Source organism: Alligator mississippiensis, chromosome 1 (genome assembly GCF_030867095.1).
Source record: "Alligator mississippiensis isolate rAllMis1 chromosome 1, rAllMis1, whole genome shotgun sequence".
Classification (NCBI taxonomy): domain Eukaryota; kingdom Metazoa; phylum Chordata; order Crocodylia; family Alligatoridae; genus Alligator; species Alligator mississippiensis.
Genome location: NC_081824.1, coordinates 465818568 through 465834479, shown reverse-complemented (window position 1 = coordinate 465834479; position 15912 = coordinate 465818568). Strand labels below are relative to the sequence as shown.

Sequence of the window (15912 nt, the reverse complement as noted above, 5' to 3'; positions counted from 1 at the left end):
AAAATGTAAAAAAACCCTACTGTTCAGTGCAGGATCCCAGTTTGTTGTGTGTGGGGACGGACTGCTAGGTTTTCATGCCATCACGGGGTATGATACCACGAGCTAGCTTGCAGGAATGTCTAAAAAGTTTGCTTGGAAGATCTGTAAACTCCCCATCTCCTGTCTCAATTTGAAGTACCTCACACACCACAAGCCCAAGTACTGGCCATTAGACTCAAGGCCTCCCATGGAGAATGCCAGCGATTAATTTTCGCTCATTTTTTGACATAAGGAAGAATAATTTTTCTGTTGCGAAGAGCTCAAAAAGATCAATTGCCACAGATAGGGCAGAGCTGTTTTTAATACTACAGATCCCCATTTGAAACCTCTAGTTTTTTCTTGTGAATTGGGTTTGCTGCGGCCCCCGATTGAGAATCAAGTTCTAGACCAGCGGTTCTGAACCAGGTTACATGTACCCCCGAGGGGTACATGAAGCCTCATCGGGGGTACGTGAGATATATTTCATACACCGTCTAACACAGGTCGAAGGGCCTAAAAAATGTCCTGACAATTTGAAATTGCTGGGGCTTTAGTGTCGTTAAAATGCACATGCGCATGGAAACCAGATATCCTATTCCTGCTCCATGCCTCAACCTTGCACCAGAAACGTTGCTCCAAACACCCATCACTCAGTCGTGTACAGTTAAGTCTGTGAACATAGTTGTGCATTTGAAGTTGTTGTGTTCACATTTGAGTTTTTTACGTCATTTTTTTTATGCACGCGGCAGTTCCACACAAGTAACAGTATGCATCTGCTTTTTCCTTTCATTTTGGTAAGTACCTTTGTTCAATTTTAAATTGTTACCAACCTATGATGTATATTTTAAGGGTTTTACTTTGCACTAGTTTTCAAGGACTGAATTCTTGCTTCGTTTATCATGTCAAAGAAGTGTTATTACTAGGATCTGCATGTGCAGTTCGGCTTTACGTTTATGCTTGATACAGATGATTTTCAGAAGCCACAATGCTTCCTTCGCTCAAGAGGTACTTTGCAATGGATATATGAAGCCATCTGAACTTAAAGAGCACCTTCAGACTGTTCACTCCGAAAATACTAAAGACCCAGAAGCTTTATTAAAAATCAAGCGATCACAACTTGAAACGAGCACACTCTCCGATCATGGATTTACTCCTCAGAAGCCAGCGCTGGAGGCAAGTTATCGCGTGGCATTAAGGATGGCCACAGAAAAAAAAGCTGTATACCATCGCAGAGACCCTGGTGAAACCGTGCCATGGAAATGGCCACGCTGATGTCTGGTAAAGATGCACATCTAAAAATAGCACAGATACAACACCATTCACGACTGAATCAAGGACATGTCAGAAGACATATGCAAACAAGTAGTGGAGCAAGTCAAGAAAAGTCTGGTAAAACTGGCTTGCAGTTGGATGAATCAACTGTCTCACACAACTTCTCATTTTTGCTCGATATGCACATGAGAATCATGTCAAAGAAGAATTTCTCTTTTGTGAACTGCTGAAAGAAACAACCAAGGCAGCAGACATTATGGCTATGATGAATTAATTTTTTTCCTTTTTTCCAGCCTTTCCTAGGACCTTGTAGGAGCTATTTGTATTGATGGTGCTCCTGCTATTCTGGGGAAATATTCAGAGTTCACCGCTCTCGTCAAAAAGGTGAATCCAAATGTGATCTCTAGTCATTGCATTCTCCTCCCTCTTACTTGAAAGTCGTGTTGGAAGTTGTCATCCAGGCCGTCAACTTGATCAGAGCAAGGGCATTGAAACACTGCATGTTCAAAGCGCTGTGCCAAGGAAGAGATTGGGTCTGAACATACCGTACTTCTGCTTCACGCAGAAGTACACTGGTTATCCACACAAAACGTTCTGACAAGAGCTTTTGAACTTTGTGATTTAATTGAAATGTTTCTGCATGAAAATGGATCAATTCTGCTTCAGCGTTTCATAGGTCCCAACTTTGTGGGTTGTTTGGCGTACCTTGCAGATGTGTTCACAATTCTAAACTCATTGAACATTTCAGTCCAAACTCGTTGAACATTTCAGTCCAAGGTGGAGAAGTGACTATCTTGGAGGACAAAAAAGTTAAATGCTTCCAAGAGAAGTTGGCTCTCTGGGGAAGAAGAGGGATTCCAGTAACTTGGCCAATTTTCCTCTTCGATGAAATCACTTTAGATCCAGTGCATCCAGGGGAACCAACAGTTTGTGAGAGTATTATTAGGCAGACACGGTTCTTTGGGTGAATCTGATCTTCTGTTAGACCAAGTTAAATAGATGGAAAAAAAATTTTAAGTCAGCTTTTGGGTTCAAAAACCATTTGTCGGTTTGAGGACGTTTCAGCAATTGGTGTGTGCTCTTCCTGGATGGAATGAAGGAAGACCAACACGAATACAACCTATACCCCGAGAGTATTGTTATGCATCTTGAAAATCTGAAAGTCATCACAGAAGGAATTATCACAACTACTCCGGTAGCTGACATTTGGGTAAGGAGCCTCTTTGCTGCTTCTCTTGAATAAATCAGTGATGCCGACCTGGCAAAAGATGAGCTACTTGATTTGCGCAATAATCAGAAACTTCATGTCGATTTTGAATCAACGAAATTGGATCCATTCTGGTGCAGACTTGGGGAGGCATATCCCACTTGGACCAAGTGAGCTTACCAAGTTCTAGCTCCGTTTGTCAGAACGCATCTCTGCGAGTCGGGATTTTAAGTGCTTTTTGCAAAAACCAAAGCGAGGAACAAACTGAAAGCTGAACATGACATGCATGTGGCTGTCTCGAAAATGTCACCTAGAATTAAAATGTTGGTTGATAGTAAGCAGCAGCACTGTTTGCACTAATAAGTTTGGGCACGTTTTGGCATTTGACACCAAGTGGTGTTTTTTTGCACAACTTTTTATGTGCATTGAATAAATGAACCTTGTTTAAAATGAAGAAGTCTTTGTATGAGTATCTTGCTGTTTTTATAATACACGAGTACATGTAGTTTGACGTAAAAATTAATTTCCCATAGAAAGGGGGTACGTGAAGTCTCACTCGGAGACCAAGGGGTACGTCAACTGAAAAAGGTTCAGAACCGCCGTTCTAGACCCTTGTATCACATCATGGCAAAACCTGCTGCCTTCTTTGGAGTAATCACTAAAACCTTTTATTTTACTTTGATACCCACATTATTGACTGCTGTCTAGGTCTTCATGGCCCAATACCTACTGCAGCCTCCTCATTTCTGGCATTCAAGCTTTGTTGCTTGGGTAACCCTGACCATATTCTCTCTCCCTAGAGGCTTTGCGCTGCTTCACCGTTACACCCGATACACGCTTGCAGTCATTACCTCAAAGGCATTTATCATCTAGGTTCTCTGATCGTCCTAGTCCCTGGCACTACCAGGAATGCCACTCTCCATTGCCCGTGTGGGGAAAACAGGACGTTCTGGCCCGTCTGGTTTAGATAAAACTTCCAATCCACGTTTTGAAAAGAAATGCTTAAAAATAGTAAATAAATTAATAAAAATCAACCCTCTCAGAGCGTCAGGTACTATCTGTGATTTGCCTCATGGCATGGCTTCAAGTTCCTCATTAATAGCAACGCCTTGTGTTAGAGGTCGTACGCTGAAGCCATGGCTCCTTCCCTTAAAAGCAGCTTTCCCCTGAGCAACGCACAAGCAAAACAGCCCCTGTACGGCGGGGGTACACTGTAGCTCAAGGGCAGCCCCTCTTTGGGGCTCACGGGAAGCCCCCCTCAGAAAACACTGGTTTCACTTGAACTTTTGACAAGGAAAAGAATGTTTTTCCTGCGGCGAAGAAACCCCGACAGCTCAGACCGATTTGAACTCTCTGAGCTCCTACGCGACAGCCCAGCTCACGAATCACACGTGCAGAGCTGACACCGCCACTGTCGTCTGCCCCCTCGCCCCGGGCCGCAGCATCTAACGGGAGTAAAGAGTTTAATCCACGAATGAACCGCAGCGGTGACTAAGGAAAGCGCCCTCCGCACAGCCGCGCCACCGCAGCAGGGCTGGGGGACGCTCAAGTCACTTGGCCACTGCTCCTGGAGCCCAGTGCCCCGGAGCCGCCGGTGCACAGCCCTAACCACCTCCCTCAACAAGCTTCCCCGACCGCGTGGCGCGTTATGGCGGATACAGTCGTATTTAAAAGCTCTCAGCCCAGACGGGCGTCCATCGCACCCACTCGGCTGCCGGCCCGCGCAGCGCCTCCCAGCCAATGAACGCCGGCAAGGAAAGATTAAATGCCCGCCCCTTCGCTGGTCCCGCCCCCTCCCTGCCGGCCCGGGGGGGGCGTGGCCTGGGCGAAGGCGCGCCTGCGCCGTGCGCGGGACACGCAGTGCAGGAGCGGCCGCGGAGGAGCGCGGAGCTCCGTCCCAGGGGGCGTGGCCTAGGCGGGGTGGGCGGGACCCGCTGTGCGGGCGCGGAGGAGCGCGGCGCTCCGGCCGGGGGCAGCGGCGGGGGGAGGCGCAGCGCAGCTCCGGGCTCGGGCAGGGGCTCGAGATGCGCCCGGGGAGGCAGCGCGGAGCCCCGGGGCCGCCTTCTCCTTCCCTCCGGACCCTAGTCCCAAGACGGCCGGGGACCCCGGTCCTCTGCGCCTCCGGGTGCTTAGTGTTACCTTTTACACGTGGCTATTCACTAATTATCGTACGTTTACATACTGCTAATTAACGTTCATGTTGCTTACTGTTCTAGTTATTTCTCATTCTAGCGGTGCATGATCATCATGACGTTAATAAGATGATTTTTAACATTATTATCATGACGTTAATGAAATGATTTTTAAAATCTGTTGGGCGTGCAAAATGCGCTCTGCACATCCAGCTTCTAAAACAGTTGCATGGGCGCTAGAAACCCTGGGCTGGGCATCAGCTAATCGCTATTATCGCGGTACTGCTATATCATAATTATTCTTTATATAGTATTGTAATTATTGTGACTGGCTATGTAGCATTCCTGTTTTTGAAAGCTGGTGTGTTTTCTGCACTCGATGGAGGTGAACAACTTCTTTTCTTTTCCCCTCCCCTTCAGTTATCTCTGAGTCTGGGTCACCCGCTGCAATTTGCCCTCCATGCATTTCTTGGTTGTGTTGGGGGTGAGATTTTGGGGAGGTAAAAATCCTTTTAAAAATAAATAAATCTCAGGCTGCTTTTTTGGGGGCTGGGGATGCATAGTGAAGGTTCAGGGGTGCTCATCAGGGAGAAGCCCAAAGCTCATACATGCAAAGCATGCGCTCTACCACTGAGCTACATCCCCTTGCTTTCCTGCCACTGAAGACATGGTTTGGCTGTGCCAGGCCCTGAACTGGCAGCCCCCACAAATACTGTCCTAAGTATATGGGCTTGAATAAGGAACTGGGTTTTGGGCTGGGCTGATGACGGGAAAGCCTCTTTGGGCCACCCCACACCATGCCTCTGGCACTGGATACTATCCCACACCCCCCAACCAGAGTCTCACCTGGCCCAAAGTGCAGTTTTTGCGTGCCAAGCTGCCAACTGACAGCCCCCCATGCCCACTGTACTCAGTACATGGACCCAAATAAGGACCTGGTTTTGGACTGGGGTTACGGCTGCAAATACTGTTTGGGCCAGTTCCCCCATCCCCACTGTACCAAGTAGACAGGCTCAAGGAAGGAATTTCTTGTGGGCTGGGATTAGAGATGGAAATCCTTCTCGGGCCACCCCACCCCATGCCTCTGTGGCACCAGGGGACTCTCCCGGACACCACTGACCAGTCTGGCCCGGACCAGAGCGTGGTTTCTTCCTGCCAGGCTGCCAACTAACAGCCCCCCATTCCCATGGTACTAAGTATACACTCTTGACTAAGGACCCGGCATTTGGGCTGAGATTACAGACTGAATTGATGACCAGTGTCTTGCCTGGCCCTGATGGTGTGGGGTGGCCCAAAATAGATTTCCAGCCATGATCCCAGCTGTTACCAGATTTGCCTGTCACTTTGATGAGGTGTGTGTGTAAGTGGAGGGGGTGGAAATAGAAAAAGTCCTTTGTAAATCCAGCAAGCTGGGTGCCAGGGCTCCCTCAGGACCACAGAGCTGGCAGGTAACACAGCCCCAAAGCCAATTCCTTATTCAAGCCCAGATACATAGTACAGTGCCTGGGGGGCTGTCAGATGGATGCCTGGCATGAACAAACTTACTTCAGGATGTGTAATTCATTCATAAGAAGCTTTTATTGGGTCTAGATTAGCTTTGAAAAGGGGACCGAGACTAAGGAATAAGGAACTGGGAATAAGCAGCCAACTTCAGCCTCATTCCCGTGTTGGCATGGCTGGCATGATGGGTCTTCATTTATTTTTAACTTTGGTTGTAAACAAGTCGTAGTGGCACCAAATCTAGCTTTAAATTTAAAAAAAAGCATAATCTGGGTAGCTGACTTTGATTTCCTCCAGCCGGTGGTCAGAAAGAATAAAAACCCTCATTTGTCAAAATTTGCCTCTTTATTAGCTGGAGTTTGGGGCTGTTTATTCTGGATTTGATCTTTTATTATTCTGATTATTATTCTGATGATTAGTGGTATTATTAGTATTATCCTTTTCTTTCTCCTCCCCACCAGCCCAGAGTTATTTCAGCTGTGCCCAGAGAGCACATGATGGGGCAATGGCCCCCTCCCCTCCTTCCCTTGCAACCACATAACCGGCCTTCCTAATGGCTAGAGGCAAGAAGGGGATTGCTGCTGGGTCCTGCTCAGTCATCAGAGACAAGATTGGCTCGTGGCTGGTCTGTCTGTCCCCTGGACCTCCTGCCGCCCGAGAGCAGAGGAGGGCTCTTCTCCCTGCCCTCCATGCAGCTACAGCCAGGTAGCTCTTTCCCTCTGTGAACTGGGTGCTGGGAGTGGTGCTCCAGTGGTGCAGAAAATGCCATCCCCTGCCTTTGTAGCATGACTTGAAACCAAAAGTCCCATGGAAGCCAGTGACGGCGAACCTTTATGGGGTTTTATTTTCTTTTTTCCAATCCTCTTCCTTTTACAACAAGGTGTCTGTGAAACGGCATCTTGACATTTTCTCTTAACTTTTTAATCCTGAGCCATTTTGGTTGTGGCCAGCTTCAAGGCACTCATGCTTACAAAATCAAATGGAGATGCGCAGAACTGAGACCGGTTTTCCTGTAGATTGTCTGAAGAGGCTTCATCTTTTGTTAAGTGCACTGACGGCGTCTGTCTTGGGGCAGTGGATTGTTCTTGGTGCTGTGTATTGAGCTGGTCCCTGAGGGAATCATGATTAATTGGTTACTGGTAACAGCCAGGCCTGCAGTGATCCCAGGTCCCATGCCTCAAAACAGCCACAGTTGCACAAGCACCCATGTCACAAGTTTTGCCTGTCAGCAGCCAGAGGTGCAGGCCCCCGTGCCCAGAAGCCCTGCACCGATCTCCTCGACAGCTGGCAGGCTTCGTGGCCGCAGCGGGGGCCACCATCGCTGCAGTTTTCAGCCCGCTGCACCTTAACACACACACTGTCACCCATGGCATGAGTTTTGCCTGTCAGCAGCTCGAGGTGCAGTTCCCCCCGAAACCCTGCACCAATTGTCTTGAAATGTGGCAGGCTTCATGGCCTCAGCAAGGCTACCAGCCCTGCAGTTTTCACCCCGCTGTGGCATAACACATACACGTGACATGAGTTTTGCTTCCAAGAATGTGGGGTGCAGTTCCCCTGAGCCCCTGCACCGATCTTCTTGAAACGTGGCAGGCTTCATGCTCTCAACAGGGGCTACCACCACTGCAAGTTTCACCCAAATCAGACAAAAAACAACAAAGCTGTCGATATTTCATTGATTCCCCATTATACCCTATGGCCGGATCTCCGAGGTGGCTCCAAAGCTTCCTCCTCACCCAGGCCGACTCGTGACTACAATGGACTGCAGAACCCAGATCTACTCTAAGCAGGATTACCTCTAACGTCACATCCACAGCTGCCCCATTCAGGCCATGGAAAGCTGTCTGTGCACCAGGCAAGGCAGGACTGGTGCTGGGACAGTTGGCTGTGCCGACCTCAGAGAATGGGAGAGCTTTGCATCTCCCTGGGTGATTATAGGATCGTATTTCTGAAGACACATGTACTTTTGGGGCATCCAGAAGCAAAGACACACATTTTAATGGGATGGAAAGTGGGTCAAACCTGTTTCAAAGGAAGTGTAGAGAGAGTGTCTGATCTTATGGGGAAGGGATGTTGACTGTCAGCACGAAGACTTCTTACATGAGCTCTGTACAATGGGAAACAGCAACAGAGAAGAGGTGGTGGGAGGTAGCCAGCAATATCAGTGACATTTAGGAGGCAGCAGTGCAGTACTTGGAGGTACCAAGTAGTTATTTCATCTCGGTGAGCAATTTTAATTCATTTTCAGCAAAATCTTAAAAACTTGAAGACCTGGACTTCTTCAGCTGTGCCATCACAAACCTGAAGGATTACAGGGAAAGGATTTTTGAGCTGCTTCAGGAGATCACCTACCTAGATTGATTTGATCAGGAAGGTAATGAGGCCCCCAACTCAAAAGATGAAGATGATGAGGGTGACTTCTCTAAACATGCAGTCATTAGTTATGTCATTCAGTCAGTATCTAAATATCAAATGAAGACTAAAGTGACTGTGGAAGTGCTGGAGCACAAATCAGCTACATGTGTCAGGTGAAGGCCAGTATCACATACTGCTCCTATTGGGTAGTGTGGGGGGGCGAGCAATGCACTTGCAAAGAGAGTAGTCATGGATGCTGTGCACAGCTAAAGGAGAGCTGCACTTAGGAAAACATGAGTACACGTCTCTACACTGAGATATAACTATATAAAAGCAGTTATTTTATTACTGGTATCAAAAGCTGCTTTTTTTTTTGTACCCATCAACTCATATTCGATGCTGTGGCACATTCAGTTCTGTGTTTTCTCTTCCTATAGAAAGAGGAAAAAGTGGGATGTTACTTCTAGTCCTGTCTTTTTTTAAAGATTTCTGGAGAAGGTTTTGTAGCTGAATTGAGTCAGATTTCAGAAGCTCATTTAAGATGAGTTTACAAACAAGCCTTTGAGGTTTAAACAAAGCTGTAAGGAATTAATTTACCTGCCTTTCAGAAGGGGATGAGGAGGATGAAGCAGATGAAGATGAAGCTGGTCCACCAGGAGAGTACAAAGAAGATGAAGATGAAGATGATGGAGGTTCAGATTTGGGGGAGGGTGAAGAGGAAGAAGAAGCTGGCCTTTCATACCTGATGATGGACAAGATCCAGGTAGGACTTACCCTATTCTACTGTAAGGCTCAGGATTTTCTTGATACTATCTAGCTATAAACGTGTAATATTTTAAAAGTGTATAAGCAGAATCATGTAAATCCACTATCATATTTGAGCAATAGAGTACTTTAGAGAGAGACCTTTTACTATCAAAAAAGTGCGTTACAGTAGGGGAACCGCCGCTCTTTGGTATTCTCCGTTATCTTGCTCAACATGAAATGCTGCAAGATTCATTACTTCACGGCCTTGTAGAATTAGTGTCATTCTGCACCAGATCACCAAGTCAGATTTTGAGGAAAACGTGCCCGAAACAAATCCACCTGCCCTACCAGGATGCTCACAAGTGCCTGGGGCGCTTCAGCCTTGAGAGCCATGCCCTCACCATGCAGATGTGCAGGCTGTCAGGTGTGGGGCTGGGGCTTCCAGGCAGGGGGGAGAGGGTGAGTATGGAGGAGCTAGGGCCTGAGGGTGCAGGGGGCTGATCAGGATGTGAGGGCTGAGGCAAAGGGGAGACAGGCTGGGAATCCAGGAGTGAGGGCTGGCCACTGAGGAAGAAGTCAGGGAGAGGCTGGAGCTGTGGCCCTGGGAGCGCTGTGGGTTCGGCCATGCAGGGGAGAGCTGGGGCGGGGAGCGCAGACTTGCCCTGGGTGGGAGCACATTGCCCTTGCCCTGGGTAGGAGCACAGGACCTTGAGCTGCTGTTAGTGGAGGGAGGTGGGTGGGGAGTTGGATCCTGGCATTTTGGGGAAGGAGGAGGGATTGGACGCTCCTTTCACCCCACTTATCTCAGGGCCCTTTTCTTTCCTAGCCAGGGGGGCAGAAAACCCATGTGATGTTTGCTGAGCTGACCTGCAGGGAGCCTGATGGACCCAGGGGATGGGAATGGGGCTGTGTCGGGTTCGCTGCTCTGGGAAGGAAGCGCGTTAGAGCAGAGCAGGCGTGAGGACCAGGACTTGCAGGTTGTGCCCTGCTCTGGCTCTTCGAAAGGAGTGCTGTCCAGCATGCCATAGTGAGGGGCATGGTTTGGGAGGACTCCTGGGTCCTGTTTCTAGCTGAGGGAAGTGGGGTGTGGAAGGGGTGGGAGGAAGGCTCTGTGGCTCAGGACTCCTGGCTTCTTTTTGGGATCTGTCACTTCCCCAGATTGAACCCACAAATCATCTGTGCATTGAGTCAATTGATACCTTGGGTGATGCTGTCAGCACGTACATGGAGGTGAGTGGAAGCAGCGCGGTGGGAGGTGTCCACTGCCGTGATCAGAGGAGGCCGGGGTTGGGGGAATACTGGGCCCGTGGATCGGATTGAAGGGTGGATGGCGATACTGGGCTGGGGTGGCCTCATGGGTCCCATCTGTCAGGCAGAGGAAGGTAGTAATAGGTGCATGGGTCAGATCCAGGCTGGCATGGATGGGATTCCTGTCAAGGGGCTGCAGGGAAGCAGAAGGGTTACTTGGCTGGGGGTGGGCCCGTGGGTCCCACGGGAGGGTTTGTATACTACAAGCAGTGCCCTCCTGCCAGGGTCCCCGTTGGGTCCCAGTCGTGCCCTTCACTGCCCAGCCCTGTCCTGACAGTGGCTGATGGGGAAAACGTGGGGTCTTTCCATTCTCCTTCAGCATGGAAATGGCCTCTGCTTTGCCTCCCACTCCACTCATGCTTTGCCTCCTGTCTCCTCTTCACAGCGGTGATCAACGTGAGCCATGATGCACGACTGATCACGCAGACCAGCTGCCAGCTCTGGGTGGTGGAGGAGCAGTCCATCAGCCACATCAACGGCGACTTCGACTGCAAGTGGGAGGTGCTGGAGGCCTCGGGCCAGGTCAGCATTAACTGGTCTCGAGAGTGACCTTGCTCTGGGGAGGCTCCTCGAGGACCTGCTCATCTCCTCTCAGAGACCTGCCTGCACAGCTTCACGAGCACCCACACCCAAAGGCCTCCGTGTAGAGGGGGCAGGGCCGCAGGCATGGTTGTGGGTTGAACTTTGAAGATGTGTTTTGGGGGCCTAATGCAAGACCTGTTTATTTTTAGAGCTGTTCTTCTACATCTGCTGCTTTCCCAGGAGAGAGAGACTTAATTTATATGAATGGGAGGGAGGGGGTTGTACTGGAATGGTCTATTTTAGGCAGGAGTGAGGACTATCCTTGTCCCATTGCTGGGTTCCCTGTCCCCCAGTCTGGAGAATGGCTTGAGCCTTGTTTTGCTTCCACCTAAGTGGATTATATTAAAATTTAATAAAGGAAAAGTGGCTCGTGATGGTTTTTATTCTGAAGCGATAGGAGTGGGGCTTTCACAGTACTGGCAGGAGGGACACCCCTGAGATTGCAGTGGACAGACAGACTGGGCTGAGGCATGGGGATGGAAAGAGCTTCCCTGTAAGACACATGGCTTGTCCCATCATAGACAATGATGGCTGAAAGGGACCTCAAGAGGTCACCTGGTCTAGTCCAACCTTCTGCTTAGAACAGGCCCACCCACAACTATATCATTTAAGGGACGAGTACTGGCCGGGAAGACCCCCTTGAGCCGGGGACAGGCCAAGCACCAGTGCTGTTGTAGTAGCTCTCTCTGTACCCCTATGCCCAGGAGATCCGTCTGGGCCCTTGCAGTTGAGCCATCTGGGACAAGGATGGTGCCTGGGATCCACAGGTGCAAGGTGATAAATGGCGTCTAATGGCCAGGGAGGGATTAGCATCCCCTGGGCCCTGCAGAGCACACCCCTGCAGGGGGAAGGCATTTCCGGTCCAGGCTGGGCCTGGCACACACGTATTCATTAGAGCTGTCACGGCAGGGGGCTGATGGTCTCTGACTTCCCCCGGCAGGTCCCCAGGCAGCCCTTGTCCTGGTAACATCTGAATTCCTCTGTGCTTGCACTTCCTGACCTCTTGAATACCCTCGTTCCTCCTGCCAAGCTCAGCCGGGAGCCGCTGGCCCCTGTGGGCAGGGAGCAGGGGCAGAGTTGCGTGAAGGGGCTGATCTCAGCTCTGGGGGGTTCAGAGAGACTCCGCGGGTCCGAGCCAGAGACCTGTTTGCCTGGGGAAGCCGAGCTAGTCTGGATTCCCACCGTGGCCTGGGCACCGCTCCTCCTCGTGCTGCTCACACGCTGCTCGGGTACCCCGAAGGGGAGGGTCAGCCACATCCTGGGCTTTATGAATCCCTGGCTCTCTTCCCACAGGTGTTTCTTTTTGGTTTCTTGCCCTTTGGTCCTGCCCTGTCTGCCACAAAACCAGAGGCTCAGTGAGGATATGAGATTAATTCCTGTCATTCTCCCAGGTTCCCTCTCGCAGCCCCCACTGACTCAGGCGCCCGCAAAGTCCGTGACTCTGGGCAGCACTGCCAGTCTCTCTCGGACACTGAGCGGTGAGCACAGGCACTGCTGCGTCCACTGGGACCAACAAAACCAGGGCCAGGCCCCACAATTTCTCTGGCACAGCGAGGGGATCGAAGGGAATGGAGTCCCAGACCGATTCACCGTTTCCAACTCCAGCGCCATACGCTGTTTAACCACCACCAATGTCCCTGGGGAAGATGAGGCCATTTCCAGGTGTGGTGCAGGTTACAAGATTGGAGGTAGTTATGGGTATGTCAGCGTGACACAGTCAGATGAGGACCTGAGACAAAAACCTCCCTTGGGCTCGACGGGGCTCTGTGTGGCTTGGATCTGTGCTCCATGACGAGTTTGCATGTCAGCAAGCTCTGCTAGCCCCTCGAGTAGCTACTCGCAGTCTAACAGGCCCTTCCTTGTCCTGCTCTGTCCTCGTACTCTTGGACAGGCACAGCAGCTTTTCACTGTTTCCCCGCCTAGCAGCTCTCTGCCCTTGACTGTCAAACATATATTCCTCCTCTTCTCTTTTCGTAGAAAGGACTAAAGGTTCAGAGACACCTTTCCACACCCACTATTAGCAAATGAAGGACGGGAATGCGTGATACACAAACCCAGCACAGATTCAGGAAAAATGTGTGGTTGCAGCCTTCTCCCCTCTGATTGCTTGACAGATGTGTGGTGCCCCCTTCAGTGGGAATCCCTTTATTTAAACAAAGAGCTAAACCCACACACCCATTGATGAGGAAGGGCAATCCCAGTTTCGGATTAAGGACTATGCAGTGTCATCCCTAATCACACATAATCCCATTTGTATCCAGCCTTTGTCCCACATCCCTGCTCAGAGGTTCATAAAAGAGAAAGGAATTCTCGTTTGGGAAGAAACGAGTGACCTCTCCTCTTCTACTGTCCTCCTCGTGCTGTCTGCCGGGTCCCATCTTGTCCTGCTCTGTCATTACATCCTTTGCCAAGGGGCAAAACAACTTGTCAGTGCTTCCCCTTAGCAGTTCTCTGCTGTACGTGGTGGAGACTCATTCATCCCCTCCTCTGTTGCCTGCCAAGGTCTGTATGCTTGGGAGCCCCTCTGCTCACACAGCGTTCAGAAGCTCAGGGTGGCATCTCGGGTAAAGGACCAATCTCCATCAGGTGTCATTTCAACTCAAAACTGATTTCTCTTGAGACCCCTTGGGTGCATGTGCCCTTCTTTGCAGGGTGAGAGCTTTCTGTAGACAAAGCATTGGACCCCATGGACGTCCTGATGAGGATGGGAAATCAGAACAATGACTACATAGCGATGTGGAGCGTCATCTTGGGTCACGGGTGCTTCCATCCTGACACTCGGTGAGCAAATTCTGTCTTCCAGGTTCAGTCAGAGGGAAGGAAAATCAGTGGATGATGGCACTGCAGGGTGCTGGACTCTCAGATAGTTTCTAAACTAAACAAAAGTTGAAGTACCCCCCGGTGCCCTGGGAAATACACCTTTGTGAGATGTTTGTCATGGGGGACAGTGGGCTTCGGCCAAATCTGGGGGCTTGTTTGTGGGTTCTCTACAAAGGCACGAGAGAGAGGCAGATAGCAGAAGCAGACACACACTGTGGGTAAATGTGATTCCACCTGACTACCTGGTGTTTCACATAACCTACATCACCGTGCTACATTCACAACTACGTGGGCTCATTTTGTGATGTTTCTAGTAAGTGGGGGAGGTCGAGGCAGCAGCAGCCAGGGAGCAGGGAGCAGATTTGCGTGAAGGAACAGATCTCAGGTCCGGGAGTCAGAGAGAGACTTGGAGGGTCCCAGCGAGAAACTTCCTCGGCTCAGGAAGCCGACCTAGTCTGGATTCCCACCATAACCCCTCTCCTCCTTGTGCTGCTCACGTGCTGCTCGGGTAACTCATCAAAGGCCGCGTGCTGCAGATTACTTTTGCAGACCTTCCTGGGATGAACAGAGAAATGGGGAGCCCGCTGTACGAGAGGAGAGTAAAGGAACTGCCTTGTCCTACCTCATGAGAAGCAGACCGAGAGTGGAGATGACTGCTCTCTGCAATTACATCCGAGAGAGCCAAGAGCCACGCAAAAGAAAAGAACAGTGCCAGCTCCAGAAAAAGTGAGTAAATAGGAGTCCCACATAGAAACAGGCTGAAGCTGAGAAGAAGGGTTGTAATCATCAGAGCAGGAGGCTCTGGAGCAGGTTCCCCGTGGGAGGGAACAACTCATTTGAAGAAGCAGATTGACAGATTTCAGCATGGGCTGATATGTGGGATTGCCTGTACTGGGAAGGGTGTGGGCACGAGCCAGGAGGTCCTGTCCAGGCCCATGTTGCCCTGTCTGCTCCAGTCCATCTTCAGAGAAAGATGACCAACCCGTTGCACACGGAAGAGGCCACGAGAGGTCATTGCTGTCACACAAATCCCTTCCCTGCCCAGAGTGCAGCTGCCTGCTCTGTGCCCGTGTGTCACACAGGAGGAAACTGGTCCGGGGGGCAGTGCTGGAGGCGCTAGGGTGCGGGCAATGTGCTGTTCAGCTGGGAAGGGGCGGGGAGACGGGGGTGGGCATCGCAGGGAGCACAGAGAAGGCAGGATGCTGCCAGGTCTGTTCTGGGGGGCTGCTCCAGCGTTTTGGCTGAGGCCACTCAATCTCTTCCAAAAAGATTTCTGGAGGCAGGAGCATGAGTATTTTGATGGGAAAGGGTCCTGCTGGCTCCCTCAAAGACAGCAAGAATCACTAGAAAATTGTCCTTTTCTGCAAGCCTTCGGAATCAAAGTCCCTTTGTCAAGCTCTGGGAAAAGTATAGGTGGTACAAGATGGTAAGAAGTCCCACTAGGTAGGAAATCAACTTCATTTTTGCACAGAGGGAGCTGGAGATGGAAGACTGTCCCTCTGGGTCCATGAGAGTGTCTTTGTGAGCTGTGCCAAGTAGCTCTTTGCTGTGTTGGTCAGGTAGGACTCCTTCCCTAGAGGTGTCAGATGGGAAGCAGGGAAGTAACAAAAACTTCCTTGTTGTTCTGCAATGAAGTTTAAAACCCCAAAAAGAAAGCTACGTACACATTTCAATTGATCTAGCAGCTACAGGGAAGAAAAGGCTAAATATGCATCTCAAGAGAAACTTGTAAAAGATACAGAAACATGTCCTGTACGTGACAAACACTTCTCCCAACAAACGTCCTAAGGGGTAGGGTGTTGCAAATGTCTGAACCATTCGATTTATGTCTGGAGTTTGAAAAACAAACCATCACCTGTACAAGCTACTGCAAATGTGCCCAGTTGATATACAGATACCCCAAGACAGGTCTGGTGACACCTCTAAGTATCCTGTCCAACTGCTCAGACCTACAATTATAGGGTCTGCAGAGAT

General features: G+C 50.1%; 1 long non-coding RNA gene across 1 annotated transcript; it reads left to right on the top strand.

The window, feature by feature from the left end:
• Nucleotides 1-4381: 4381 nt before the first annotated feature.
• Nucleotides 4382-15060, top strand: LOC132248619 (uncharacterized). The gene is made up of 6 exons (XR_009459927.1): nt 4382-4665; nt 6591-8500; nt 9090-9244; nt 10387-10458; nt 10922-13899; nt 14475-15060. It is a non-coding gene; the product is annotated as an uncharacterized LOC132248619 (long non-coding RNA).
• The last annotated feature ends 852 nt before the right edge of the window (nt 15061-15912 follow it).